This window comes from Ovis canadensis, chromosome 4, assembly GCF_042477335.2.
Source record: "Ovis canadensis isolate MfBH-ARS-UI-01 breed Bighorn chromosome 4, ARS-UI_OviCan_v2, whole genome shotgun sequence".
NCBI classification, from domain to species: domain Eukaryota; kingdom Metazoa; phylum Chordata; class Mammalia; order Artiodactyla; family Bovidae; genus Ovis; species Ovis canadensis.
Genome location: NC_091248.1, coordinates 109657066 through 109672409, shown reverse-complemented (window position 1 = coordinate 109672409; position 15344 = coordinate 109657066). Strand labels below are relative to the sequence as shown.

Sequence of the window (15344 nt, the reverse complement as noted above, 5' to 3'; positions counted from 1 at the left end):
CGGGGTGGGGGCTCAGGTTGTGTTGAGCTTCTAAGGATGATTTTAGGGGATAAATAATAATGCTTTCCTCTCCATCAGTCGTATTGTCTTCATTTTTAAGAGAGACAATGTATTTTTAAAAGAGCCAAGAATAAGAAGCATTCGGCTGTGTCCCCAGTGGCCTTTCCCAGGCATCGAGGGTGCTGGGCCTCCACGTGCTTCCCCAAGGGTGGGGGGAACCCAGGAGGGGCCTGGGCAGTGGTTTAACATACTGTCTACCACTGAGTTTAAAACTCTGGCTTTGTTATGTTTGTCTGTCCTTAAAAAATTACAATCTAGCAAATGTTTCAAATTTAAGCCACAAGTAAAATTTTCCTAGCCAATAATTACACGGTAAAGCTGGAGAAACAGAATAGAAAGCCACTCAGGGTTCTCCTTACGGTTTGTGCATTTGTGTCGGACTCAGAAGGTGCTTCCAGTCCCATGAGGTGAAGCAAGGGAGGGTGTGTGGCGTGTCCTGCCCACCTGCAGTCAGAGGTGGGCCACAACCCCGGCCCTCCAGACAGACAGGGATACCGGTACACCCTCTTCATCAAGGCATCCTGAGAAAGGGCTCCCAGCCTCTCTGGGGAACCCGGAAGGACCCAACCATCCTCATTTCTTCTTGCCCACACCTCTGCAGACGTGGAGACTAGGAGGCCCTGGGAAAGCTTATTATCCTGACCCTTTAGTCCAGGGCCTCAGCTTTGGGTCCCTATAGACCCTAGAGTCTCCCCCTGTTCTGGTACCTAAAACCCACTTTGCCCGTTTGTCTGGACCCCTGCGAGCCCGCCGAGGCCATGAGGACTGGGGCCCCGGCTGGTTCACTTTGTGTCTCCAGCCTAGTGCTTCCCACGTAAAGTCCAACAAACTCGTTTCTTGTGTCCTTCATAAACTTCACGTTTTCTCTCATCTCTGCTGCCACCTTGGATCTCACTTTCACGGCGTGTGCGCACGCGCATGTGCACGTGGGGCGGGCGGAATGCACACATGTACTTGCTTTCTCTCACACGCAGCAATCCCGTGTTGCCTCGAATACCTCGTCTAGTTTCCCAAAGCTCCCACATGCAGTGGCTTTCCCCATGCTTGCTGACTTCCCCACCCCCCACCTTACCCCCTGCCACATTTAACTCAATGTCAGCATCCCCGCCCGTCCTTCACCTGCCCGGGCCACACCTGTGGAGCCCAGCTCAGATCCCATTCCTCTCCGAACCCCACCCCTCCACCACCCCCAGCCAGCTCCATGCTCACGCAGCCCTAAATGACTGCAGCGCTGTCCTCTGCGTGCACTCTGAGGTACCTACCCATCCTGTATGTGAGAGGTCATTGCACAGCTACACTGCATGGTCGCGTGCAGGCGCACCGCATCCTCCGTTTTACCTGTCTTTCCGGTGTCTGGCCCAGCGCTGGGCTCTGAGGCGGCAATCAGTGAATGCCTGCTTATTGGTTTTGATGTTCTGTTTTCATTGTGCTAAGTCGCTTCAGTCGTGACTGACTCTCTGCAACCCTATGGACTGCAGCCCGCCAGGCTCCTCTGTCCATGGGATTCTCCAGGCAAGAACACTGGAGAGGGGTGCCCTTCCCTCCCCCAGGGGCTGCCTTTGCCAGTAGTCCCGAGGAGTGACCTGTGGCCCTGCTGTTGTCAGTCCCTCCACGAAAGACGGGACTGTCCCAGCCCCTCCCTTGGACGTGGTCCCAAGTTGGCCCCCACACACGTGGTCTTCCTTTGGGGCCCTCGTTATGTCATCTCTTTATTTACATTGGACTCACCTGCCATATTTGCTCATGTCCTCTGAGCCTCATTCACCTCCTGGTACATTGTCATCTTGGTGAAACTGTGACGCATGACTAGATGGATGGACGTAGTTAGAAGATTCCCATCCCAGTTTCAGATTGTATGTCTATTCTCTTCCCTGACTGTTGACTCCTTGTCAACATCCCTTGGCTTATGTGTTACCCTTTCCCTCCAGAGAAGCCCCCAGACCCACAGCCTCTATGTACTGATGTCCAATCTGATTTCAGTGTTTCACGCCAACTTTAACATATTGATCATAACGCCTTAGGAAATGTTATCCAGCGTATTACATGAGCCGTCTTCTCACAGTGAGGGGAACGTGGGGGTGATGGGGCGGTTGACATTTGAAGGGCTGTGTACCTCCCATGTGTCTTATTTGAGTAAGCTATATTTACACAACTCTGAGAATTAGCAGTATTTGCGCGTTATAAATGAGGGAACTAGGCTGCCCCAGTGGCTCAGATGGTAAAGAATCCGCGTACAATGCAGGAGACCTGGGTTCAGTGCCTGAGTTGGGAAGCTCCCCTGGAGGAGAGCATGGCAGTCCACTCTAGTATTCTTGCCTGGAGAACTCCATATACAGGAGCCTGGCGGACTGCAGTGCATGGGGTCTCAAAGAGTCGGACACGACCCAGCAACTAAGCACACAGCACAAAGTTTAAAGGGTTAAACAGCTTGTCCAAGCTGCGTGACAAGTGTCAGTGGGAAAATCTGAATCCTGGTGTTTTTGATCTCCACGCTTATACTTTTGTCTCTCTGTTCCCAGTTTCAATGGACCATTAAATGGGAGGTTGCTCGATGGCACTTGAGATGGAAAAGCCAGAACAGCAGTACTCACTCAGATGAGCTAATGCTCACGAGGAAAGGCCAAGACAAGGAACAGATACTGGTAGACTGATTCTGGGCAGGGATTGACCAGGACCAGCTTCTAACACCTTCAAGGTTCAAGAGAACGACCTAAGACCACGGGGCCTCTGTGGCAGAGGGCTGTCAGTGGAAAGTGTAGGCTGACCCTCTCCCCTCCCCCCATTCTAGGAAAGCAGCAGGAATCCCAAGAGTGAAGTAAGCTGTCCCCTTGGTGATGGGCTGGGGACCAGCCTCAGCCTTGTGCTTAGATGAGAGCAGCTGGTAGGAGGCACCATCCTCCTGCGCTATGGGAGGCAGAGGGTGGAGATGTCAGTGGAAAATGCCTCTAGCACACTTACATTCTCATGGTTGAAAACCTTGGTACCAACTTATATAGTCTTCTTGACCAAATTCTTTTCGTGCTCTGGTGTCCCCACCCACAGATGATGCCCACACGTCTCAGTCTTATGAGGCTGCAGGCACAGGGCACAGAGTGCTCCCAAGGTCCTCAGAGGAGTGACCTCCAGGGTGGGAGAAGCATCCTCAGAATGAGGCTTTATCTCCAGCTCTTGCAGGAAGAGGTTGGCTGAAGCACTTCCCAGCACCTAAAATGAACTACTCGAAACACTTTTCCCAGATACTGGAAAGCCCCCAGTTAACAGTCTGCATATCTCCGTTAACCATCACAAAGGGAAAGAGCTCCTCTCTGACTTGGGTCCTGTCCTCGTGTTTATGAGCAGGCAATTTCGGAAGCCGCTATCACACATGGTATTTAACTGTCCCAGAAACGTGTGTGACTCCGTGGTGGCCAGAATTTGGTGTTCACCCTGATAAATCTTCCCACGTGTTCTCCATTTCCATGACTTCTTTTTAGATTGGCTTTTCTGTTGTAAGCACAACAGAAAATATCTATATATTTCACTTAAAATATCTATAATTCATCTATATCTCTATACCTATTGCTTTCTCTCAACTGTTTCTCTTACTGGTCAAGATCCTCTTGGATTCAACCCCGACTCTGAAGGATCTTCCTGACATAGTGTGTCCCTGTTCTGAGGGCACCATGAGGCACCTGAGCACAGTCCCTCCCCCTCAGAAGCACTGGGCCGAAAGGTTGCTCCCAGGAACCAGGTTCTGACCCATCCTCTGATGAGCCAGCTGCTCTCTGCCTCCACTGTGTTGACATTCCTCCTCTAAGGGGTTGTAGCCATTAACTTAAGACATGTCATGAGGCAGTCACTTGCCAAGACAGACTTTCCGGCATGGCCTGCTGAGTCACTCAGCCTCCCACTGGCTGAAACGTGAAGGCTTGAGAGCCGGGTCCTCCCTAGGTGAACTCTCCTGGAAGCTGCTCTGAAGCCCCCTGGGGAGTCCGGCAGGTCCCACGTGCAGACTCAAGCCTTACCTCAAACCACCAGATTTTAGGAACCTGGGCTCCCACTCCTCCTGTGATGTGGTGGAAGGAGCATTCCACCCCTCAAGTTAGATCCCAAAGGGCACAGTGTCCCTGGAACCTGTTCTGGGTTGTCCGCCTGCTTCCCAAGCAGGGAAGAGGTCAAATGTGCAGACCCGTGCTGCCCTCTGCTGGCCCTCTGGAGTCTGTGCCGCTGCAGCCCACAGTGGCAGAAATCAGTTCTGAAAACGTTAACAGAAGCTCTTGCTGGGAGAATCCCATGGACAGAGAAGCCTAGTAGGTTACAGTCCACGGAGTCGCAAGGAGTCGGACACGACTGAGCGACTTCACCTCAACTCACCTCACCTCACCTCACCTCACCTGTGCAGGCTGCTTGCTTGTCCTTCTTCGTGATTAGAGGTAGAGGGTCACTACGGTGTTTTATTTCATAAGACATCTACCTGAACACACCTTGATGGGCGGCGAAATGCACAGCCCTGCGTCTGCGGACAGTCTCCTTAGCATCGGCCGCACCAACTCCACACACAGAGAGGTGGTGTGTGCCACTGGGTGGACAGAACCCTCTCAAACTGCATGTCTTAAGCAGGATGCAGAAGGTGCTCCTTACTCCCCGTCTTCCTCTGTGGCTCTGGGATGTTCCCTAAGGGCTCATAGTGTCATTTAAATTCTAGGTGCTGCTGTTCTGAACAAACGCTCCCTGAGGATTTCCGTGCCTGGAACTTCTCCTCAACAGACTGCTGTGACACCTAATGTAAGTAGAGGCTCTTGCTCCTAAATCAGTCTCAAGGGAGCTTTGTTCTATTTTGTTCCTGGAGGATCCCCCCCAGTAAAGTTTTTTAAATGGTCATCAGTGTTCCTTCTCTGTTTCTTTTCTCTGAAACACTCAACTTCCGATTTACTATCAGAAAAAGACTATGACATGAACGCCTGCTTAGAAGCAAGGATATGGGATCCCATATTCGGGTCTCAGAATGGGAAGAGGAGAAGGCAGAAAATATTGAAGCTGCTCACTCCAGGCAGTTCAGTTGGAGATGCCATTCGTAGGTCCAAGGGCATCTTTTCAGGGTTTAGTACTCACCAGACTCCTGTGCAGAGTGACTGAGGAAATGTGCCCCATACAGCTCAGGGGTGAGCCCCCGTGATGTGGGGGCCCTTCTGTTTGGCAGCCGGGGCTGATCTCGTAGCCATGTCTCCGCTTATAACATGCGGAAGGAAAACCTGTCCCTTGTTTATCATCGTCACCATCCCTTACTGAATGTGTACATGTGCCATTTCTAGTTCTGCTTGCTTCTCCTCGGGCTGCACCCTCACATCAGCCTTCCGTGGTGTGGGTCCTCATAGTACACAGGTGTGATTTCCCAGATGGGGAGACCAAGGCATGGAGAGTCAAGTAACTTCCCCCAGGTTGTGCAGGGAGTGAGTTTCGGCTCCACAAGGCTGCGCTGGACCAGCCCACCAAATGCCCCACAGAAACAGGCAGCTTTGGAGGATGAGCAGTGGGGCTGATCTGGAGACAAGTGTTTCAGCGCTGCCATAACCCCCTGTGGGAAGGGGCTGCTGGACTTAAAGCCTGGAGCTTCCTTAAGATTAGTGGGAGAACAAAGCTTTAGAGAAGATCTAACAAGTTTAAGGTCACACTGCAAGTCAGAGTGTAGCTGAGGGCCCTGGGCCAACCTACCAATTTCTGAGTATTCGCCTTCCTCTTTGTCGTCAGGTGCCACTTCTGGTAATAGGGCCAAGGCTGGTTCCAGTGATGTGTGTATGTGCCTACTGGTGAGGACCTGCAGCACAGAGCCAGTTTGTGTTCAGAGACCCACATGGCCATGTGAAGATTGGCTGCTACAGTATCCGAGCAGCAAAGAAGGATGACTAAGAGCCTGGGCCTGGAATCAAGCAAGGGTCTGATCCCTCGTCTTGTCAGTCCTAAGCTTTTTGACCAGAGCGAGTCCTGCACCCTCACTAAATCTCTGTTCTTGTACCTGGAAACTGGAAATAATTCCACAGCCTTGTAGGCGGATGAACATGCGAAAATGCGTAGAAAGCATGTAGCACCGTGTTTGGCCCAGAGTAAGTCTTCCAAAAGTGGAAGCTATTATCCAGAGAACCTTTCCATCCACTTTTCAGTTCATGTTGGCCTTCCCCCTACAAAGGCACTACAGTGTCCCAACCCATCTAAGAAAACAACGTTTGAGTGCAGTGCTTTAAAAATTACAGATGTTTCCTCATACTGAAATCCTGATGCCTTTAAGAACCACTGCAGGACCGGAATCTGTAACTCCATTCTCTAGATCGGCATAAGAAGGCCCAGCAAAATTAAATGATGGCCCAAGATCCCACAGCTAGTCGATAGCACAGCCCAGCGCCAGATCCTGTGACTCTTATTCATCCATTTCCTGTAAGAAAATACTCATTAAAGGCACGTAAGTCAATAGAAAACCACCTCCCACCATAGGATCCAGCACCTTCCAACCGATAAAAGAGTTGTAACTTTAGTCCTAAATATTCAGGCCAGGACTCTCATATCCTGACGTCTGTTAACATTTTGAAGCTACCTTCTCAAAGAAGTGTCATAGTCAGATACCATCTCCTTGTGAAATCCTCAGGCCCCAAGGGACATTATCTTAATCTGGTTAGCTCGTGCAAGAAACAACTAGCATTTCACTTCGAGGAAGACAACATGTTTCCGCTGTTCTGCTTTTGCCACACAGGAGTTACCGGTGTGGCTCCCCGGTTCACATTTCTGGCTCTAACTTTCCTATCAGATCTGGAAGAAAAAATACAGAGAAGGGCAACCTGTTCAAAACAGCATGAAGGTAAAGAATCGCAGGTGGGATTTTGAAAGGGAAACGCATCCTTGTGGCCCCTGGGCTGAGAGACACCAAGGAAGGATTTTGTTCTTGAAAGGTGGTTACTTGGCTCCTGGAGATGGAGAGTTTAACAGTGTTAAGTGTGTATCCTGTGTGGAAGAAAGATTTGTTAAAAAAAAATAACATTCTTTTCAAATGATGCAATACCTTGGCACTGTCAAGGGGTCAAATAGAAACACCCTGAGTTACAGAAACTCAGCCCTGCCCTCTCCTGGCCTGGAAATACAGAACAATCAGATGGATTGTTGGAGGTGGGAGGATGGGGAGGAGTGGAAACATGTTAATGTTTACTGAGCAAAGTCTTTCTCTGCAGTTGACTGTCACTGAAACACTCATCAAAGTAAGCAGATACCACGCGCTGTCGTCTTGTTTTCCTGGAAAGAGAATGAACAAGTGCCTGTTAACTTATCAACTTTGTTTTTCGCTTACTAGTAAACAATGCGATTTTTTTCCCCTCTGTGTTAATTCAATAGCCAGCCTGCCTACAGACCTCTTTGAAGAAAACCAACCTCTTACTTTAGAAGATTACTCACTCAAGATCTCTTTTTGGCTTAAGTCATTTTACAGTCACCAACTAAGTACCTCGGTTTGCTGCTTATTACAAAATTCAGAGAAGTATACTACATGACTGATCCCTGTGCCGATTACTCTGTGTCTGCTAGGAATGCCTCCTCACGTGGAGGGATATACATGGGAAAGGATATATCCACCTTCGTTCTTCTGCTGAATTTTTTGAAAAATATACTTAAAGGATAACACAAAACTTACCTTATCTCTTTGTTTCTGCTAAGGGAACAGAACAGTATGGTTTGTAATACAGTATGTGTTATGTATGTGCATGAAGTGCCTGGGTGGGTTTGACATATATTTGATGTACAAAGTATGTATGATTTTATTAGGCTTAAGTAACAAGAAGCAATTCACTCTTTACTTTTCTTCAGGAAAACGTTTTCTCCATAACTGAAGTGTCAGTCATTTGAAAACAAAACAAAACTTCTGATTGGCAGTAGGCAAAAGCTGTAACTAGTCACTTGTAAAACATAAGCAGACCTTTTTGTTCTGGATTTTGGGTTTGTTTTTTTTTTTAACCAAAAATGATGAGAACAGTCTGGCTGCATCTTGCATAGCTTCAGTCACTGTTATTATCAATTACAATAGGATATCCAGAAGGAACAAAATTAGTGACATAGTTATTTGAGAGTGCCAGTGATTACATGTGTCTTGGCACTTTTTCCGGTTTAAATGCTTGAATTGACTCTCCGATTGAAATGTTAACTGCCTGTCACTTCACAAAATATGCGCATTCCTTTGCAGTAGCTTTGATGAAATGATTGCTACCCAGCTCTGCAGCCCAATAGTATTCTATTTCTTTATTTAAAGAGATGAGAAATCTAGCCTAGTAGCAGTAGGCACATACATGCGGCTTTTCCACTGTAAAGGGTGAGCCTGTGTTGCGATCTCCTGATGAAGGGGTCAGTGGCCAAGCCTGTCAAGGATAAGAATGTGAGCTGAACTCCCTGCCCTCCTTTATTAACATCCTGCTGAGCCCACCTGGAATCCTCAACCACAGGCACGTTTAATTGGATGTTCTTCCCACCCTCATTTGATGTATGAGGCAAGTCAAGAAGAGCTAAGTTTCTGTTAATTAATCTTTAAGCAAAGAGAGCACAGTTAAGTGAGTGGTACAACCAAGATTCAAACCCATTCTCACAAGATGATACCAACATGAGAAAAGCAAAAAAGGACAGGGAGATGTTTTAAGTTAAAAGAAACCAAAGAGTCTTGGTGAGTGAACCTTGATGGGATTTGGGGTAGAAAACAACCCAACAAATCCATAAAAGAAAAATTTTTGGAGAAAGTGGGAAAACTTGGATATAGGCTAGACGTCAGATGATACTAAGGAATTGTTAACTTTCTTAGGTATGAATAAAATATAACTATATGGAAGAATGGCCCCATTTTCTTTAGACCTGCTCAAAAAGTTAGGAGCACAATGCCACAATGGTTGTTGAGTCACTTTCTAATGATTCAGCAAAAAGTATGCATACGCTGTACATCACTAAAGCAAAAGTACCCAAAATGAACAGTTACTGAATTTAGGTGGAAGAAATTTAGGAATTCGTTTCATTGTCCTTCAAATGTAATGTGTGTCTGAAATTTTTCATAACAGTTTTAAAAAAAGAAAGCACATCTCTTTGGGTTGGGTGACCTGGACATAGTACGTATCTTCTTGGATCCCTGGAACCCTAAAGGGAATGGCAGTAAGCTTCCTAATAAATGATATCAAGAACGATAATGGGAAGGAGAAAAGAACTGCAGCAAAAAAATAATTTAAGGAGAACCAGGGGTGCAGTGAACAGAAGGGAGCTTAAGTAAAGCCAACAGGAATCCTTAACAAATAGATGCAATCTAAGGAATTCCATTCTGAAAAAAAAAATTGGCTCTCATTAGGGGTCGCACGGAGTCGGACATGACTGAAGCAACTTAGCAGCAGTAGCAGCAGCATCAATATATTACTTTGCCTCTGAGCTATTATGTTATCTCCTTTAGGCCCCCCCAAATCATAGTCATCCTTTGACTCAAACAAAATTATCTTCAGACGAAAGCACTAGGTTTAGGAAAGCGTGGTCTTGAACTTGTACCAGAGCACCTGCTTACTTGGTACCATTTACGTGGATGTTGTACCACTCTGACTCATCCTGCACTGGGCACTCCAACCCCTGGGTCAGCTCCGGCTGACCTTTTACCTAAGTAGAGGGTTTCCCTTGACCTCCCACCAGGAGTAAAGAAGTTGACCTGTGCCTTGCCCCTGAATGATAAACACTGAGTCTTTGGGCAGCTTGAGAATTAAAGAGCCACAGTCACTGGCCCATACCCACATCAGCTATGGAAACAAAGACAGAAGTATAAGCATACAGATGTGCTAAGGCTTTCCTTACACCACAAAGGAAATACCTCACAGCAATGTTTCCACTTTTCCCATCCCAGGTTGTCTTTGTTTATTTTAAGAGAGCATTCCGAAGGAAGAACAGATCTCAAAGCTTCTTCAGGAAGCTGGTTTCATATGGTGGTTTAGATTTAAATAGTGATTGTCTAGCACCATTTGAAATCAGTGTTCTTGGGGGAGACCAGCTGCACCAACGGCGGCAAAAAGGACAAAAGGGACGAAGCCCTGAAGGCCAGCTGGCGAGGAGAGCCTGCCTGGAGCTGTGCTGACCCAACCCACCACTGGCATCGGTGAGCCGTGGCGTTACACACAACAGGTCAATGACGCAACATCTCATTCCTAGAACTTCACACTCATCTGTGCGATAAACCTTCTATAGCACTCTTCCCATGACACAGCCTCCACCGTGCGTGCATTAAAGCAGAGTGTGGCAGATGGCAGATTGATTAATCTTGGGGCCTTCCCAGCCCTCGCCTCCTCCTGTGACCCCCCCTTAGAGGATGACTGATTTCTTTTGGTGTTCAGAGTCAATATAATTTTCTAGCACCATCTGAAATCGGTTATAATGATTGGGGAAGAGCACCGGGCTGCTGACTAAGGAGAGAGAACGTGTTGGTGACCTTCGGGGTCAAGACTAAGAAAATGGACCTATCAAGGTGGTTTTTCTTTTTTAGTTTCATTGCCATGAATTACGTGTGTTTTAATGCTAATAAATGCTAATAATACTAATAATGCTAATAAATGCTAATAACTATTAGCATATTCCTAGTGGTTGTATTTTAGAGGAATTCCACAGACTTTGTAGGGATGTTTGTTTTGATGCTGGACACCTAGGAAAAAGTGGGTGAAGTCAGTTCCTCGGGTCATTTGGGAGGTGTCACGAGGAGGGAGTAATTTCTGCTGCTAGTGAGAAGCCTGTGAACCTCACCTTTGACACTCCCCTGCCTCCGTGGGGTGGAGTGAATTCCATGGTCAGCCAGGTCTTTCTCTTGAAGGCAGCATCAGGCTCAGGCAGCTGGAAGTTAAATCTAACAAGGCGTGTGAAGGAAGGTGCACAGATGACCGAGTTTATCTTTCTAGGGCACAATGAAGCTAACGTTTCTGTTCAGTATAGCAAACAAGGTGAAGAAGGCCTCAGGTTACACACGAACCATTTTCCTGAATTTGTCTTCCTTACTGTGGATGGGAAGTCATGAAGACTGAAAACCGCCCTTGAGTTTCTGGTCCCAGGCCGGGGAGGGGCACGGAAGGGCTCGGGAGGGAGCTGTCTCAGTCGCCCCGCCTCCCAGGGCTCCTCTAGGCTGCTGCCCCGGTGCCGGTGCGGCGTAGCCACTGTCAGCCTGACCTCACGCGCCGTCCTGGAACACAGCAGGGGCTCCTGCGGGAAGGCCAGACCTCGACCTTCCATCTTCTCTCTGGCCTGGAGCAGCCCCGGAGCCTGACTGACATCGGGCGACTCCTCGCCCTGCTTCGCAAAGCTCGACCGCCACCTCCCCGCCCTCTCCACACCCGCCCTGCCTCTCCCCACTCCTGCCTGCAATTTGTCGGGGAGAGTCCTTCCACTTGAGGGCTACGACATGGGATCTGTTGCCAAAACATTCCGTCAGCCACGCACATCAAGTAAGGCCATTTCGCTGCTGCTGCTTCTGTCCTCTGGTTATTCGTTCCCCAGGACTCTGCCTGTTGCTTTCTTACCTGTTTTCCCCCTGAGCAACCTTATTACTCCCCTGCTTCAGATACACCTGCTACGTGATGATTTTCCTCAAACTAGAATTCTAGCCACAAAGATCTTTCTGAATTCCTTGTGTCCATGTTTCCGTTTTTTCCCCCATACAAAATCTTTAACTTTGCAAAGAATCACTTGTTCACTCCAACAGCTGTACCAGACTTGGCCGCCTGATAAGTTACAGACAGACAGACAGACACACACACACACACACACACGCTAATTGGCACAGTTCTTCAGTTGGTCTAGTCAGGACCAAGTGGTCACATTCCCCACAGCCTTCTTCCATGAGGACATCTTACTCAAGACAGGCTGAGGGGCAGCTGTGCTTGAACTTTGGCTCCAGAGAAGACTAGATAGTTTCACCTGCTATTCTAAGCAACAGGGATCTTAGTTCCCCCACCAGGGATTGAACCTGGGCCCTCGGCAGTGAAAGCATGGAGCCTTAACCACTGGACCGCCACGGGGTTCCACCGCCGCCCCATTTTTTGGTCTCAGTTATAATACTAAAGCTGTGCTGATTTTCATTCCCCCAAACCAGCTCTCCCTGCTCTCTGCCCGCCACGTTAAGGCTGACCGCCTGAGAAGTGTCTGCCTTTCCCCTCCGCTGCCCCAGCCTCACTTCACTCCCCAGGCTGTGCTGCTTCTCTGCCCTGCCTTTCTGAAATCCACCCTGCACCCTCAGGAGCCTAGGCAGCTTTCTTATCCTACCTCTCACCTTCCCTCCAGCTTCCGTGTTGCCTCTGGTTATCCTTCTCCTGACGTGTGACTTGGCTCCCCCTCCTTCCCTGGGGGGTTTTCACCCCTGCCTATAGGGCTGCCTTCCTCTCCAGACCCACCCCTGCCCCCAGGGCCCAGCTTCTGAGCTCACCCAGCTGCTTGCTGCTGCGAACCTGCAGCTACCTTCACACCGCCAAGCCTGTGTGTGACAGTTCCTCTGCTGGGATCTTCCTTCTCCTCCTCAGCCTAGAACTCCAGCTTATTCTCCAGCTTCTGGCTCAAGTGATGCTAAATTGGAAAATAAACAACAATGATGATAACAATAGCAGCAGCTAACACTGAGCTCCTATTTTGTGCAAGGCACTTGGTAAGCATTTTTACACGAATTATCTTATTTAACTGAACTTTCAAAATCATCCTGTGACGTTGCTATTATTACTGTTATTCCTATTTTGCACGAGAGAACAAGCGAAAAGAAATGATTTGTCAGTGACGGTGTAACCTTAAGATTTTTGTGCAGGAGTACAAACCCAAATCACCAATTCCAGGGCTCTTCTCTTCATTAGTGCTGCTGTCTCCACTGTGGGTATCACCATCAGTTCAGTTCAGTTACTCAGTCGTGCCCAACTCTTTGTGACCCCATGGACTACAGCACGCCAGGCCTGTTCATTTGGTAGGCAGGCTCTCAGCTGGCCCCCCCTGCTTCCCACCTACAGGTCTTCATGCCCAGTGTAATGCTCTCCCCTTTAAGTGTGGGCTGGACCTAATGACTTGCTTCTCCCAAATAAAATAACAGCAAAAAGTAAAAGGATGTGACTTTTGAAATTAAGTCACAAATAGCTGTGATTCTGTCATGCTCTTGTATACGTTGTCTCTCTCTCTCTCCGCAAAGGCACCTGCCACGTTGGGATCTGCCCAGTGGAGAGGCACATCTGGCAAGGAACTGACATCTTTAGACAGTAGCTCTTGAGGACCCAAGGCCTGCCAAGAGTCACGTGAGTGAACTTGGAAATGAGACCTCCTGCAAACAGCCTGGGGGTGACTGCAGCTACAGCTAATCCCTTGACTGTGGCCTGTGAGAGACCCTGTGTCACAGAACCCAGTTAAATGTGCCTAGATTCCTGACCCATAGAAACTGGGACATTAAAACAACAAAATAAATACAGGTTTGTTGCTTTAAGCCACTACGTTTGGGGGTTGGTTGTTACACAGCAGTAGCTGTTTGTTATACAGCTCATAGTACTCATGTCTAGACTCAAACTTTCTGCTTATAGGACCTAATTTTTTAGGTAAACTTCTTGTTGGAATAACTCTGCATTAAAGAAAAGGCAAAAAGAGTACAAAGAGGTTTTCTCTCTCACCCTCTGTCATGCTGTATGTAATCATGGTTCACTGTCAACACTAACAAACCAACACTGGTGCCTTACTGTTCATTAAGTCTCAGAACTGATTCACAGCTCACCAGTTTTCCCAACAATGTGCTTTTACTATTCCACAATTGGGGTTGCATTTTTAGTAGCATAATAGATATCACAGCCCATAACTCTATGTGTTTGTGTTTGTGTATATGTGTGTGTGTAGAACAAGATGAAATATATATGTGTTTGCTAAAATCTGGAAGATATATTATTTATTATTCTTTAAATAACGAAGGGATATTAGAAAAGTCTTTAATTAGGGATATTGTTTATAATTATTTAGAAAAATAATCATTACATTAACTAAAAACTGTTATCGTGCAGTTACTGAGGAGGGAGGTGGGAGTGGCTCCCAAGTAATAAATGACAAGGTGCTAACAAGTCACAGTTTTAAAAAGTCAGATATATGTTGCTAAAAACCTTTAAAGGTTTCCACTTATTAATAAGTATACTGAATGCTACAAGATTCACAAATGGTTCTTTGGCATTAGGATATTGGCATAAATTAATTTTATTTATATAATATGCAAATACTTAATTTGCTTGTAACTATTTAAATGGAGACTGTTCAACTAAGAGTCCTAATGTACATTTTTATTGATTCCTAATGCAGTGCGATCTTGGCAAGTCACTTGGTCTTTCTGGGTTTTTCCTTGGAATGAATTTATATTACTAGATTTTTGCCACGAATTAATCATGGACTATAACTACTTAGTAGCTGTAAACATTTTGCAAACAAAACTCTGTGTACAGCATTTAATCATAAACTACTGTCTAATTAAACGTTTAGCTGCATTATTTTGCAGCATTGTTCCAAGTGATTCTTAAGGAACAATCCATGTACAAGTAAAACTTTTAGTGGTGTCACTTACAGGAGAATCCCACGGGTAGAGGAGACTGGTGGGCTGTGGTCCATAGGCCATGTGTCACAAAGAGTCGGACACAACTGAAGCGACTTAGCACACACATATGCCAGGACAGGCAAATCGGTTGAATTTTTAAGTAGGCTGTACAAAGGAGGAAGTCAAGTGACTTAGCAGAAAATAACAAGTAAGGCAAAACTTCGGATAGATCCTGAAAAGCTATTAAGTGAGATTGGATTTGTGAAGTCCTCTTGGTGACCTACCAAAATCCCAAATAAACCACTAAAAATAACAACAGAAACAAATTTGAACTTTGAAAATAATGTACACATGAGACCCCAAGTCTTAGTGGCCAAGATTTACTTCCTGGCTTGTCTCTGAGGGATCAAGCCCTTCTTTGTGGCCAGAATGACATACCTGATCTTCAGTAATCAACTACTGAATGAAACAGGCAGTAGAAGATGTTGCAGAAGCAAGAGATGCCAACAAGAGAGAAATAAATACAATTGGGGGAAAAAAGGACCAGAACACAGTGTAACCTCATTCACAAGCCGTCACTTTCCAGAACTCTGAATTCATTAAGTTTTCCGCACTTCTCTACTTTGAAAGTGTCAGATGACAAGAAAGCAAGCTGTTAAGTTTACTGAAAAACTGCATGCATAAATATTTCTAATATTATGTTTGGAGGTTAGTACATAATTCATTTCTGTCTAATGTGCCTAAGATATAA

At 46.8% G+C, this 15344-nt stretch overlaps 1 long non-coding RNA gene across 1 annotated transcript in view; it reads right to left on the bottom strand.

Annotated features, from left to right (window-relative positions):
• Positions 1-8011: 8011 nt before the first annotated feature.
• LOC138439506 (uncharacterized) overlaps positions 8012-15344 on the bottom strand; it is a 108543-nt gene continuing 101210 nt past the window's right edge. The window contains exons 4-6 of the long non-coding RNA XR_011256750.1: positions 12485-12621; positions 10816-10915; positions 8012-8426 (exon numbers count right to left, since the gene is read on the bottom strand). This is a non-coding gene — a long non-coding RNA (uncharacterized lncRNA). The remainder of the gene's footprint in view (positions 8427-10815; positions 10916-12484; positions 12622-15344) is intronic.